The sequence below is a fragment of the Pseudorca crassidens genome, chromosome 17, assembly GCF_039906515.1.
Source record: "Pseudorca crassidens isolate mPseCra1 chromosome 17, mPseCra1.hap1, whole genome shotgun sequence".
NCBI classification, from domain to species: Eukaryota; Metazoa; Chordata; class Mammalia; order Artiodactyla; family Delphinidae; genus Pseudorca; species Pseudorca crassidens.
Genome location: NC_090312.1, coordinates 48894373 through 48906374, shown reverse-complemented (window position 1 = coordinate 48906374; position 12002 = coordinate 48894373). Strand labels below are relative to the sequence as shown.

General features: G+C 37.9%; 1 protein-coding gene across 1 annotated transcript in view; it reads left to right on the top strand.

Annotated features, from left to right (window-relative positions):
- LOC137210076 (uncharacterized) overlaps positions 1 to 12002 on the top strand; it is a 114325-nt gene that overhangs the window by 16543 nt on the left and 85780 nt on the right. Inside the window, exon 6 of the mRNA XM_067711691.1 lies at positions 3092 to 3134. The gene's annotated coding sequence lies outside the window, so the exon portion shown is untranslated. The remainder of the gene's footprint in view (positions 1 to 3091; positions 3135 to 12002) is intronic.

Below are 12002 nucleotides of genomic sequence, written 5' to 3'. Positions count from 1 at the left end.
TATACTTTTGAGACTTTTGAAAAACAAGTATTTAGTTGTACTTATCTGTTTCTGTCTCTCTAAGGATAGCAAACACTGAAACACAATTCTTTTTAAAAGTCAGTATTGAAAATATATTGTCCAAGATGATCAAAACTAAGGAAGTGGCAAAGAAATTCAAAAATTTAAACTTTCAAAGGGTGCTTTTTTTGTGAATGTGTAGTACTTGTTCTTCTGAAGGAATTAATCTTTTTAAAAATTTAATTAACTTATTTTTTATTGAAGTATACTTGGTTTACAGCGTTGTGTTAATTACTGCTGTACAGCAAAGTGACTCTGTTATACATATGTATATACATTCTTTTTCATACTCTTTTCCATTATGGTTTATCACAGGATATTGAATATAGTTCCCTGTGCTATATAGTAGGACCTTGTTGTTTAGCCAATCTATATATACCAGTTTGCATCTGCTAATCCCAAACTCCCAGTTCATCCCTCTCCCACCTGCTTCCCCCTTGGCAGCCACCAGTCTATTCTCTATGTCTCTGAGTCTGTTTCTGTTTCATAGATAGGTTCATTTGTGTCATATTTTAGATTCCACATATAAGTGGTATCATGGTATTTGTCTTTCTCTTTCTGACTTACTTTGCTTAGTATGATAATCTCTAGTTGCATCCATGTTGCTGATGCAAATGGCATTATTTCATTCTTCTTTCTATGGCTGAGTAGTATTTCATTGTATATATGTACCACATCGTCTTTATCCATTCATCTGTTGATGGACATTTAGGTTGTTTCCATGTCTTGGCTATTGTGAATATTGCTGCTGTGAAGATCAGGGTGAATGTGTCTTTTTGAATTATAGTTTGGTCTGGATATACGCCCGGGAGTGGGATTGCTGGATCATATGGTAGGTCTATTTTTAGTTTTCTGAGGAACCTCCATAGTGTTTTCCACAGTGGCTGCACCAACTTACATTCCCACCAACAGTGTTGTAGGAGGGTTCCCTTTTCTCCACACCCTCTCCAGCATATGTTATTTGTAGACTTTTTAATGATGGCCATTCTGACTGGTGTGAGGTGGTACCTCATGGTAGTTTTGATTTGCATTTCTTTAATAATTGGCAGTGTTGAGCATCTTTTCATGTGCCTATTGGCCATCTGTATTTCTTCTTTGGAGAAATGTCTCTTTAAGTCTTCTGCCTATTTTTTTGATTGGGTTGTTTGCTTTTATTGTCATCAAGTTGTATGAGCTGTTTGTATATTTTGGAAATTAAGCCCTTGCTGGTCGCATCATTTGCAAATATTTTCTCCCATTCTGTAGGTTGTCTTTTCATTTTGTTTATGGTTTCCTTTGCTGTGCAAAAGCTTGTAAGTTTGATTCGGTCCCCTTTGTTTATTTTCGTTTTTATCTCTATTGTCTTGGGAGACTGACCTAAGAAAACATTGGTATGATTTATGTCAGAGACTATTTTGCCTGTGTTCTCTTCTAGAAGTTTTATGGTGTCATGTCTTATGTTTAAGTCTTTAAGACATTTTGAGTTTATTTTCGTGTATGGTGAAAGGATGTGTTCTAACTTCACTGGTTTATATAAGGCTGTCCAACTTTACCAACACCACTTGCGGAAGAGCCTGTCTCTTTCCCATTATATATTCTTGCCTCCTTTGTCAAAGATTAATTGTCAAAGATTAACTAAGGTGTGTGGGTTTATTTCTGGGCTCTGTATTCTGTTCCATTGATCCATATGTCTGTTTTTGTGCCAATACCACGCTGTTTTGATTACTGTGACTTTGGAGTACTGTCTGAGTCTGGGGTGGCTATGCCTCCAACGTTGTTCTTTTTCTTCAGGATTGCTTTGGCGATTCTGGGTCTTTTATGGTTCTGTATGAATTTTAGGATTATTTGTTCTAATTGCGTGAAAAATGTCATGGGTAATTTGATAGGGATCGCATTAAATCTGTAGATTGCTTTGGGTAGTATGAGCATTTTAACAATATTAATTCCTCCAACCCAAGAACATGAGATGTCTTTCCATTTCTTTGAATCATCTTCACTTTCCTTTATTAATGTCTTACAGTTCTCAGCGTTTAAGTCTTTTGCCTTCTTGGTGAGGTTTATTCCTAAGTATTTTATTTTTGGGGTTGTGATTTTAAAAGGCATTGTTTTTTACATTCCCTTTCCGATATTTCATTGTTGGTATAAAGAAATGCAACCAATTTCTGTATGTTAATCTTGTATTCTGCTACCTTGCTGAATTCGTTTATCAGTTGTAGTAGTTTTCATGTAGAGTCTCTAGGGTTTTCTCTATATAGTATCACATCATCTGCATCTAATGACAATTTTACCTCTTCCTGAAGGAATTAATCTTGAAGTTCTACTAAGACTTTTGGGATACCTGTTTTAATGAGCCACTACTTCCTGCCTGAGATTGCACTATGCACCAGAGATTCTAGAATTAGCATAATAAAACTAATAATGCAAACAACAGCAACAAATCTTCACAAACCTTCCTTGCAAGGAAGTAAAGTCCACTGGAAAAACAGACAAGTGAAACACACATTCAAAATGGCAGTGATTCTCAAACATTTATGTGCTGAAAAATCATGACAAGCATGATAACCAGGGCAATTACTAGACCCCTTCTCCAGCTGGTCAGGTGTAAGGTCCTGTAACTCTATTTTTGGTGAATGCCTCCAGGAGAGTCTGAGACAGATGTTCTCAGTTGTCGTCAACCTTTAGTGTGCATCAGATTTGCCTGAGAATATTGTTAAAACACAGATTGCTGGGCTCCAGTGCCAGAGTTCTAACCAGTTCCCAGGTGTGGCTGATATTGCTGGCCCAGGGACCACATTTTGAGAACCACCTTTCAAAACTCTGCAGTATGCGGTTGTGTGTGTTGTGAATGCAGTATGCGGTTGTGTGTTTTGTGAATGAGACGGCCCAGAGAACCAAAGGAGGGCAAAGGGATTCTGCCCTAAATTAGCCAAAGGTAACAATAGCAGCTAGAATTGATTAACCCAAGAAAAAATTATAAGAACTTTACCTGCATTTGCTCATTTAATCCTTTCAGTAAGGTACATAGGTGCTACTTAGTGTTCCTCTTTTACAGGGGTGTCCAGAGAAGGTAACTACTTTGCCCATGTCCTAAACTGGTAAGTAACAGATTAAGAACTCAAGTCTAGGAAGTCTGATTCCAGAGCCCACACCTCTACCCTTTCTGCTTGTAGAGAGCAGTAAAGGGTTGTCAGTGAAGCCTTCCTGGGGGCCCTGGCCTCTGAGTGTAGATAGAAGGATGAGTGGACATAAAGATCATTATTTGTGTGTGGTGGGGGTAGGGGAGGAAGTATGAGGGCTTCCAGAAGAGCCCAGCCTCCCCATACATCTGCTATAAGCAAGTCTGATGATCAGGAGTCTGGAACATGAGTATGACTGTGGGATACTGAGAAGGGTTCTAGAACCCTGAGGTTAGAGTTCTGGATCAGTTAGTAGGTAACAGAAAGTGAATGAGTGATTTACCTTACTTTCCATGGGTAGCAGGAAGTTTGGAGATAGTCCCTCTAGCGTTAGTCCAGCTGCTGAAGGGCATCACCAGGGGACTGGGTTGCTTCACTCTTCCAGCTTCCACATCTCTAGCACGTCCACATAGCTTCAAAGTGACCCCAGAATCTCCAATAGTGTTCCAACAATTTGGGCATGAAGAAAGAAAAGGAAAAAAAAAAAGAAATTAAGTAAGAAAAAAAAGGCAATGTCTAACTCAGAGAGCAAATTTTTTACCACAGTTGGTCAGCAGACTTGCACTTAAATCTCAGCAGACTTGCACTTAGAGCTCAGATTTTAAACTGGCCACCTTAGCCTTAAGGATAATGGGGTCTCCTAAACCAGGGCTCTGATAGTAAGGAATAAGGAGAGAGTGGTACTGATTAGCAGTGCCTGCTGTCCCAAACAAATATTATCCCCAAACTATTTTTTTTATCCTATATTTTACTTTAAAGAATGGAGGGGAAACATTATGTATCTGTAAATAGCCTTTTAGAAAGGGTACAATTATATAGTTATACAACCCCCTGGAGGGCTCCTTTCTTCTAAAATCTCTTTAAAAACTGTTCAAGGTTAAGGACATTTTTATCTTAATTTAGTCACTTGCAGTCGATTATCTTGGAATGACATCCTCTCTCTGCAGATGTTCTGTCAGGCTTTACAAAATTCTAGAAGTGGACAGAGAAGTGTTACGGTACATGTATTTGCAATATGCACGTCTTTGAAATGAAATCCATTTAGGGACCAAAAGGCATTTCATGTCTTTGCTATACATTTTCACATATTTGCCTTTCCAGAATTCCTTTGAGCAAATCTGTTAGATGTAACCCATCCGTTTCTCCCATCTGAATTCTTTATTACTAAACATTCTTCAGTATGCTCTCACTCCCCTCTGTCAAAGGCGTTTCTCTGGGTCCTCACCCTTCTCATTTCATATGTGAATGCGTATCTTAAACTGAAGCAACAGTCTGCTATGACTTCTCTATAACTTGAAGAACCCGTCTTTGTGGGAAGAAAAGTAGACTTACTAACGTAAAAGGTAAAATGCGCGCAATGTTTCTGAGAATTAAAAACTAAGATAAAAACATAAGCAAGGGAAAAAACTTACAGTGGATCCTTTTCAAAGACTTTATTTTACAGAGAAGGCAACTGAGGTTTAAAGAAAAAATGCATTAGTTAAACACTAAATAATAAACCTTAAACCTCAGTGGAGCAACACATGGACAGTTCATTTCTCACTCACTCAGGAGTGTAGTATGGACTTTGGTGGTCTGCGGGTCAGGTTTCTGCTCAGTTATTCAGGGACCCACCACCTTTATCAAGTGGCTCTACGTTCGTCCTAAAAAGGAAAGGAGAGAGGAAGCTGCAAGCTACAATTATCAACTCGTTATCCTTCAGACATAAACTCTTCAGGTCACCTCTGGTCACATTCTTTGGGATAGAACCATACCCAGATGCAAGCGGAGATGGAGAATGTTGTTCATATCTTGGTCCTAGTGATGCCTCTACAGGCTGGAGGAGCTAATTAAAGTGTAGTCAGCAGCTCATTGTTTCTGCCACAATGAGTGATTAGCCTAAGGCTGTGGATTAATTATGTGTGTGTCACATATACATATAATACACACAAACATATATATGTGTGTGTGTATATATACATTTTTTAGCATGAGTAGACACATGGGGCTTCTGCCGTATCAAAAGAGTACAAACTGCCTCTTGTTGCTTTTTCTTAATTGAAGTTGACTACTACTATCTATTTCCCTTCATTTTGCTACCTCCCCCCCCCGCCTTTCAGTATTATATGAAAATTCTGAAAGAAATAATTTCAAAGTTTCCAGTGCTTTTAAAGGTAATAGAATACTCAGACCTTAACAATTTTCCTGTGTGAAACTTTTGCCAGACTAAAATGTTAACTTATGAAAAGTAAATTTAGAGTGATACAAAAGAGAAAATAAGCTGATTTTTTTTCTTTTTTAAACAAATACCCTGATCCAGGGTGGAAAATACATGGAAAACTGGAGGAATTTAGATCCTTTTGTTGTAAATTTAAATATTTTTAATTGTAAAAATAATACAGGCTCATTGCAGAAACTCCAAAATTGAAAGGATTTAAAGAAAAAAGGAAAAATAACTCAAAATCCCATTTCTGATAAATCATCTCTGTAACATTTTTGAGGGTATCTTTTGAAACTTTTTTGTGACGGGGTGCATATAAATACAATGCAAGTATAAAATACCTTTAATTATTATATCAAACTACAAAACAGTTCTATAACATTTTTATATAGTAATATAAGTATGATTACTCATCACCTAATAAAAATCTGCAGCATCATTTTTAATGGTTGAACAGCATTCTATTATTTATTTAACCAGTCCCTACTGTTCAACATTTAGATTATTCCTGTTTTGCTCTGCTAAACAATGAGACAAGCATCCTTGTTCATATGTCTTTGAGCATTTGTTTATTTCCTTAGAATGGACTTCTAGAACTTGAATGGCTGGTTGTCAGTTCTGGTACATACTGACATATTGTCTTCCAGAAAGGTTACCGTGCTTTTTATTTCTACCAAGAATTTAACATCCAGTGTGGTTTCTTACACACACTCATCAGTACCAGTATTATCAATATCAATACCAGTATTATCAAGTTTTTTAAAACTTTGTCATTCTAGTCAGTAAAATATGACACCTGAATTATTTTATTTGTATTTCTTTGATTAATAATAGCAAGGTTGAACATATTTTCATATCTTTATTGGCTGTTAATACTTTTTAGTTTGTGACTTTAGACATCCATTTTTCATCGATGTATAACAACCTTTTATATATCAATGTGTTTATTTTGTTGTTTGTTGTAAATGCAATTTTTTTCTCTTCATTTATTAATTTTTATTTTGTGTGTGTTGAACTTCTCTAATACTGTCAAGTCTATTCAAAAACCCTTTAGTGAACACAACAAATGTGGAAAATCAGTCATTCTCCTGCATTTTGTAATCAATGTATTTCCTTTTGGGCAGTATGGAAATGTAAGTTCTTATTTCATCTTATGGTTGGAAAGAATCTATTCCCTCGGAAAGGGATTATAGTCTCCATGATGCAGTAATGGGAGATTTTATAGGGTAGGCAGGGTCTACAGAAGAAAAAACCCTAAATCACACTCCATTGGTGGTTGCCTTATTTATAAAAATGGCATTTGAGGTTGTGTGACTGCCATCAGGTAAGCAAAATTAATTTTTAGCATGAAATACTCCTATCAGCAAACACAGCCTAGGATAGGCTAGCAGTAAGAAGTGAGGGGTTAGAAGTAAGAAGTGAGGGGTTATGGGATTGGGGCATAGCCTCTGTTTCCTCCAATGCAGCTGGAAATTTAAGCTCTGGGGCTCCTACTTGATCCAAGCAGCCCAGCTAGTATGTGTTGCCAGGTAGGGTGAATAGACTCAGAAGTACAAGAGCTCATCCTTGGTCCCCTCTGGAAATGAGCAGAGAATACTGTGTCAAGCAGAGGTGATCAGTCCATGGTCTGGAGACTTGGATCTCCTCACATAGTCCTTAAAGTCAGGGTGAGACAAAATGCCAATACAAGTTATATTGATGACAGTATCAATGAGGTGACATTGAGTCCTTTGACCCAACGTGTGTCTGCAGTGTGCCATCCATTAGTAAATGGGCAAAGCCATTTGACAGATCTATCTGATACAATGAATGAATCTGACACTCACATTTTGAAAAACTGAAACTGTATCCATTTGTCAAGAACAGTGGCTACTTGTTCTGCTTTATTCCCCCTGGTAGAACTAGGTAACATTGCAGGCAGTAAGCCGTTCCGGCATTTCACCCTGGAGTAGCCCCAAAACTGAAGAAGCTGTCTTATCAGTAGTTAGCTCCTTGTCGCCAAGAATATTAAAGTAGATTTGTATGATTAGCAAATTAAAGAGACTGTAGTGCCTACCACTACTGTATTCACTAAGGCACCCAAGTTATTCTAAAGAAATCCTAATAATACATTAGGACCATTTTGAATATTTTTATTTGATTAGCCATAATCTTCTAGTTATAACATCCATCACCATTTTGGCCTTCTTTTCTTACAGCCTAGCCCTGTGGTCTTGGGCTAATCACTAACCTGCTTAGATACAATTTTCTTCTCTATGAAATAGAAACAATATTATATGCTTTGAAGGACTGCAGGAAGATGAGCTGTAATGTTTATCAAGTGCCTAGTAAGTAGCCTGGCCCATAATAAATACTTGGCTAATTGTAGATGTTAGTTTCATTTTTAGTTTTATTTCCAAACATTGCTCTTTACTTTTGGAACTCTAAAATTTGTTTTGAGAGTGGAGGACTTGTTGTTTGGATTCCTCCAACACTCTCTGTATATTCTGTACTTCTATCCCTACATCATTTATATTAATGGAATAAATAATCTTTGGTCTGGTGATTCCAAGGTGACGAGGAGCTAAGTGGAGGTTCAGTATACACCTGGAAGTATGGATTTTCATGCCCAGTGCAAATGTGGGAAAGGCATTATTCCCACATTATAAAGGGGGTAAAGACCTCCAACTTAAGGAGACTCTGGGTTGAGAGATGAGAGATTTACAGGTACCGTGTGTATCGTACAGGGTACCACAGGGGCTTTTATGTTCTGTAGCAAGAATTTGCACCTTATACCCTTGTAGTTAGAAGTAAAGCATACCACATAACTAATATCTAGTAAGCATTAGAGTTAGAATAGCTACCATTTAGTTAACGTTTCCTTTGTGTTAAGCATTTTACAGTTACAACATATGGATGGATACTATATTGTAATGGTTAAGAGTGTAGTTTTTTGAGCTAGATAATCCTGGATTGGAGTCTCATCTTTATTACCTCTTTTTTTTCTGTTTTATTGAGGTATAATTGACAAAACTGTAAGATAGTCAGAGTATATCATGATGATTTGATATACATACCTGTTGTAAAAGGATCCTTCCCATCACGTTAATTAATACATCTAACAGCTCATGACACCTTTTTCCTTTTTTCCTTTTTTTGGTGAGAACACTTAAGTTCTATTCTCTCAGAAAATGTTAGTTATACAATACAGTATTATTGACTGTAGTAACTATGTTATACAGTAGATCCTCAGACCTTATTCATCCTGCAGCTGAAAGTTTGTACCCTTTTACCAGTCTTCCCCTCTTTTCCCCACCCACACCCCAGCCCCTGGCAACCAGATTTCTACTCTGTTTCTATGAGTGTGGCTTTTTTTCTTTTTAGATTCCATATATAAATGATATCATTCGTATTTATCCTGTCTGGCTTATTTCATCAGCATAATGCACTCCTGTTTCATCTATATTGTCACAAATGAAAGGATCTCCTTCATTTTTTAAGGCTGAATTATATTCCATTACCTCTTAAATGAGTGACTTTTGGTACATTGTTTACACTTTCTAAGCCTCAGGGTTTCTTTTCTTCTGAAAAAAAAATATATATATATACTAACAGGTTATTTTCTGATATGTGGAATGTTTGTTGAATCAACAAATATTTAGCTGAGATCATAAATGTGACACTTAGCACTGTATTAACATTTATTAATACTCTCCCTGTTAATTTCTACAATAAATTGTATAATAAGTAACAATAATAATAGTACTACTAGTAGTTTTAGAAAATGCATAGGATGTGCCAGGCATCATATACTGTACTACCCTCCTTCATGTGTACCACGAGTTACATGTGGACATCATCTCCCACGTTGTTTCCTTTAAAGAAAATTGAAGCTCAGCAAGATTGAGTAGCTTGCTCCAGATGTGAACTCAGGTCTGAATCACTCCACATATAGGTTCTGAATGACTCCATGTCTTTAATTCCACATCTGCATTTGTTTGTTGTTGTTGTTTTTAACTTTCCAAGCATGTGATCTGAAATTCCTTTCTCTTTGGGGAATTTTCCACTTTGTGGGTCTTGGTGAGAAACAGAGCCTTCCTCTCGTTATACAAGCTGAACATGTCAGATACACTGTTTACTCACATGCTCAGTCTCCCTTACAGATGGAAAACAGTCGGGCGACCTCGGGTTGGCCAACTGCACCCCTCTCTTGGATTTTGAATTACAAATACATGATGTAAAGAAGCAAGGCCAGCAGTGCTGGGTCAACCTCCTGTTTCCTGTTCCTGCTTGGTAGCAAGGCCAGCTAGGACTTATAACATCACTTTGGCCTGATCCTATAATTGCAATAGCATAGCTTTGGCTTTCGGTTGTTTAGTCTGCTTCTAGTTACTGAGACCTAGCCGTAAACTTCCAAAAGTTTCCTTTTCTGCTCAAATTAGCCGTATCTGGTTCCTGATAATTACAAATAAGACCTTTCCTGATATACAATGGTGACCTACTTATCCAGGCAGATGTAACATCGTCCTGGCAGGGACAGAGGGCAGGCAAGTTCCTTGAACAGCTGAACAAGAAGAAAAAGACCTAAGAAGGAAGAATTGAAGCCAGTTCTGCCTGTGTTATAATTCTACCCTCAGCTGCCTCTGTTTCACAGAGCACATGCTAAGGACCATGTCCCTTCCCCTGTAACAGAGGAGCAAAGTAGACCCAGGCCTTCCAACCCAGAGACCAGCTGAGCTGTACCGTGGGCAATCTAGGATGTGAAAGACTTCACTCAATGTCTTTGTCACTTGACACATTGTTCCTCTCTTTGGGAAGTAGCTTCTTTGTGTGACAAGAATATGCTAAACCAACACTTAAGTGGACAGAGGTGAAAGATGCCAAAATTAGCTACAGAAAAAAAGGCGTAAAGACTTGTATTTTCTGTTATTTGAAGGTGTTAAGACCCCACATGGAATATGAGTCCTTTAAAGGAAAGTTGTGAATGGCCCAGGGAATGTTGAATTTCCATGTGGCAATATGTTCGTGATCGGTCATGATGATGATGGTAGCATCAGTAGCATTTATCAGTGTTTCCTGGGTGAGAGGCACTTTATCCTAATGACCTTTTAACCCCATGACGACCCTGTGAAGTAGGAAATACTGTTTCAGCATCTTCAGGGTTTTTCTTTTTCTTTTTGTTTTCATCAGGAATTTACCCTAGATCACATTTGGGTGGTAGAACGACCAGAACTGGACACTAGCCTTTCCTGAATTCCCAGAGTGTGATCTTAGTAGTTGTATTGCCTGATGCAGAGCCATGTAAATGTTGCCAAAGCAATGAAACGTGTACCTATTTCTAACAGATTCTAACTCAGAAGCTCTGGGGTTAAGTGCAGAGGAGTTGAGTGTGATTGTCTTTACAGACAGTAGATAACTTAAGAGAAGTTGTTTAAAAGTATATTTGCATATTGCACTACACTGTCATATCTGTGATTGGTTAGCTATTGTGTAACTAACACAAATCCCAATCCCATCTCTAATCTCATTCATCTCTTGTATGATATTTGACCTAACTGAGGCAGTTTTTTTTTGTTCTTTCCCACAAACACACATCGAACATCCAAAACATGCTTACCATTTGTGAGCATATTCTCTTAGTTATTTAGGAGTTGAGTAAGAGTGAGGGAGAAAGGCTTCCCTGGTGGCGCAGTGGTTGAGTGTTCTGCCTGCCGATGCAGGGGACGCGGGTTCGTGCCCCGGTCCGGGAAGATCCCACATGCCGCGGAGCGGCTGGGCCCGTGAGCCATGGCCACTGAGCTTGCGTGTCCGGAGCCTGTGCTCCGCAACGGGAGAGGCCACAACAGTGAGAGGCCCGCGTACCGCCAAAAAAAAAAACAAAAAACAGAGTGAGAGAGAAAAAGACACATAAATATGAAATACGGTCATCATTTTTTTAATATCCTTTATGTTGTTAATCCCTCTTAGCATTTACTGCCATTCACTCATTTGTATTATTTGGGGTATAGCAGTTTACTTACACAGCATTTTTACATATGGCTTATCATTTGTATTCTATTTTAATAACACTAATAATTATAGACTATTGACAAACTCATCAGACCCTACATATTCATTTCAAAATCATGAAAATAAGGTGGAAAATGAGGTGTAAAGTGGAAAATCTATGTGTATGTTTTCATTGGTGGAATGAAGAGCTACCTGAATATCACTCCTTTAGCTTTTCCTTCAAATGGTGCACTTTTTCCTCCATGCATAGGAGTCCCTTCCATTAGGTAAACAGTAGTCTTGAGGGCAAACTTCAGAAGTAGAAACAGGAGAACTTTTCAGTTATGGTAAAATCAAACATATTTTTATTCAGTAGTGAAAAAAAATTCTTCATGAGAAGTTCAACTACCGTGAGTTCCATGGTGAAAAACTTTCCACTTATAGATGCAACTTCCCCCAGAATTCTGAGAAATGTCGGTAGTAGAGAGGGGTGTTGCATACACCTGTTTCATTTCCCTCTGACTTTTCCTTCTCCTTTCTCTATTGACATTAAAATCTATAGTGAAAGCACATAGTAAGCAGTCTAGGACAATTGATATGACATTTGATCTAAATCTCCA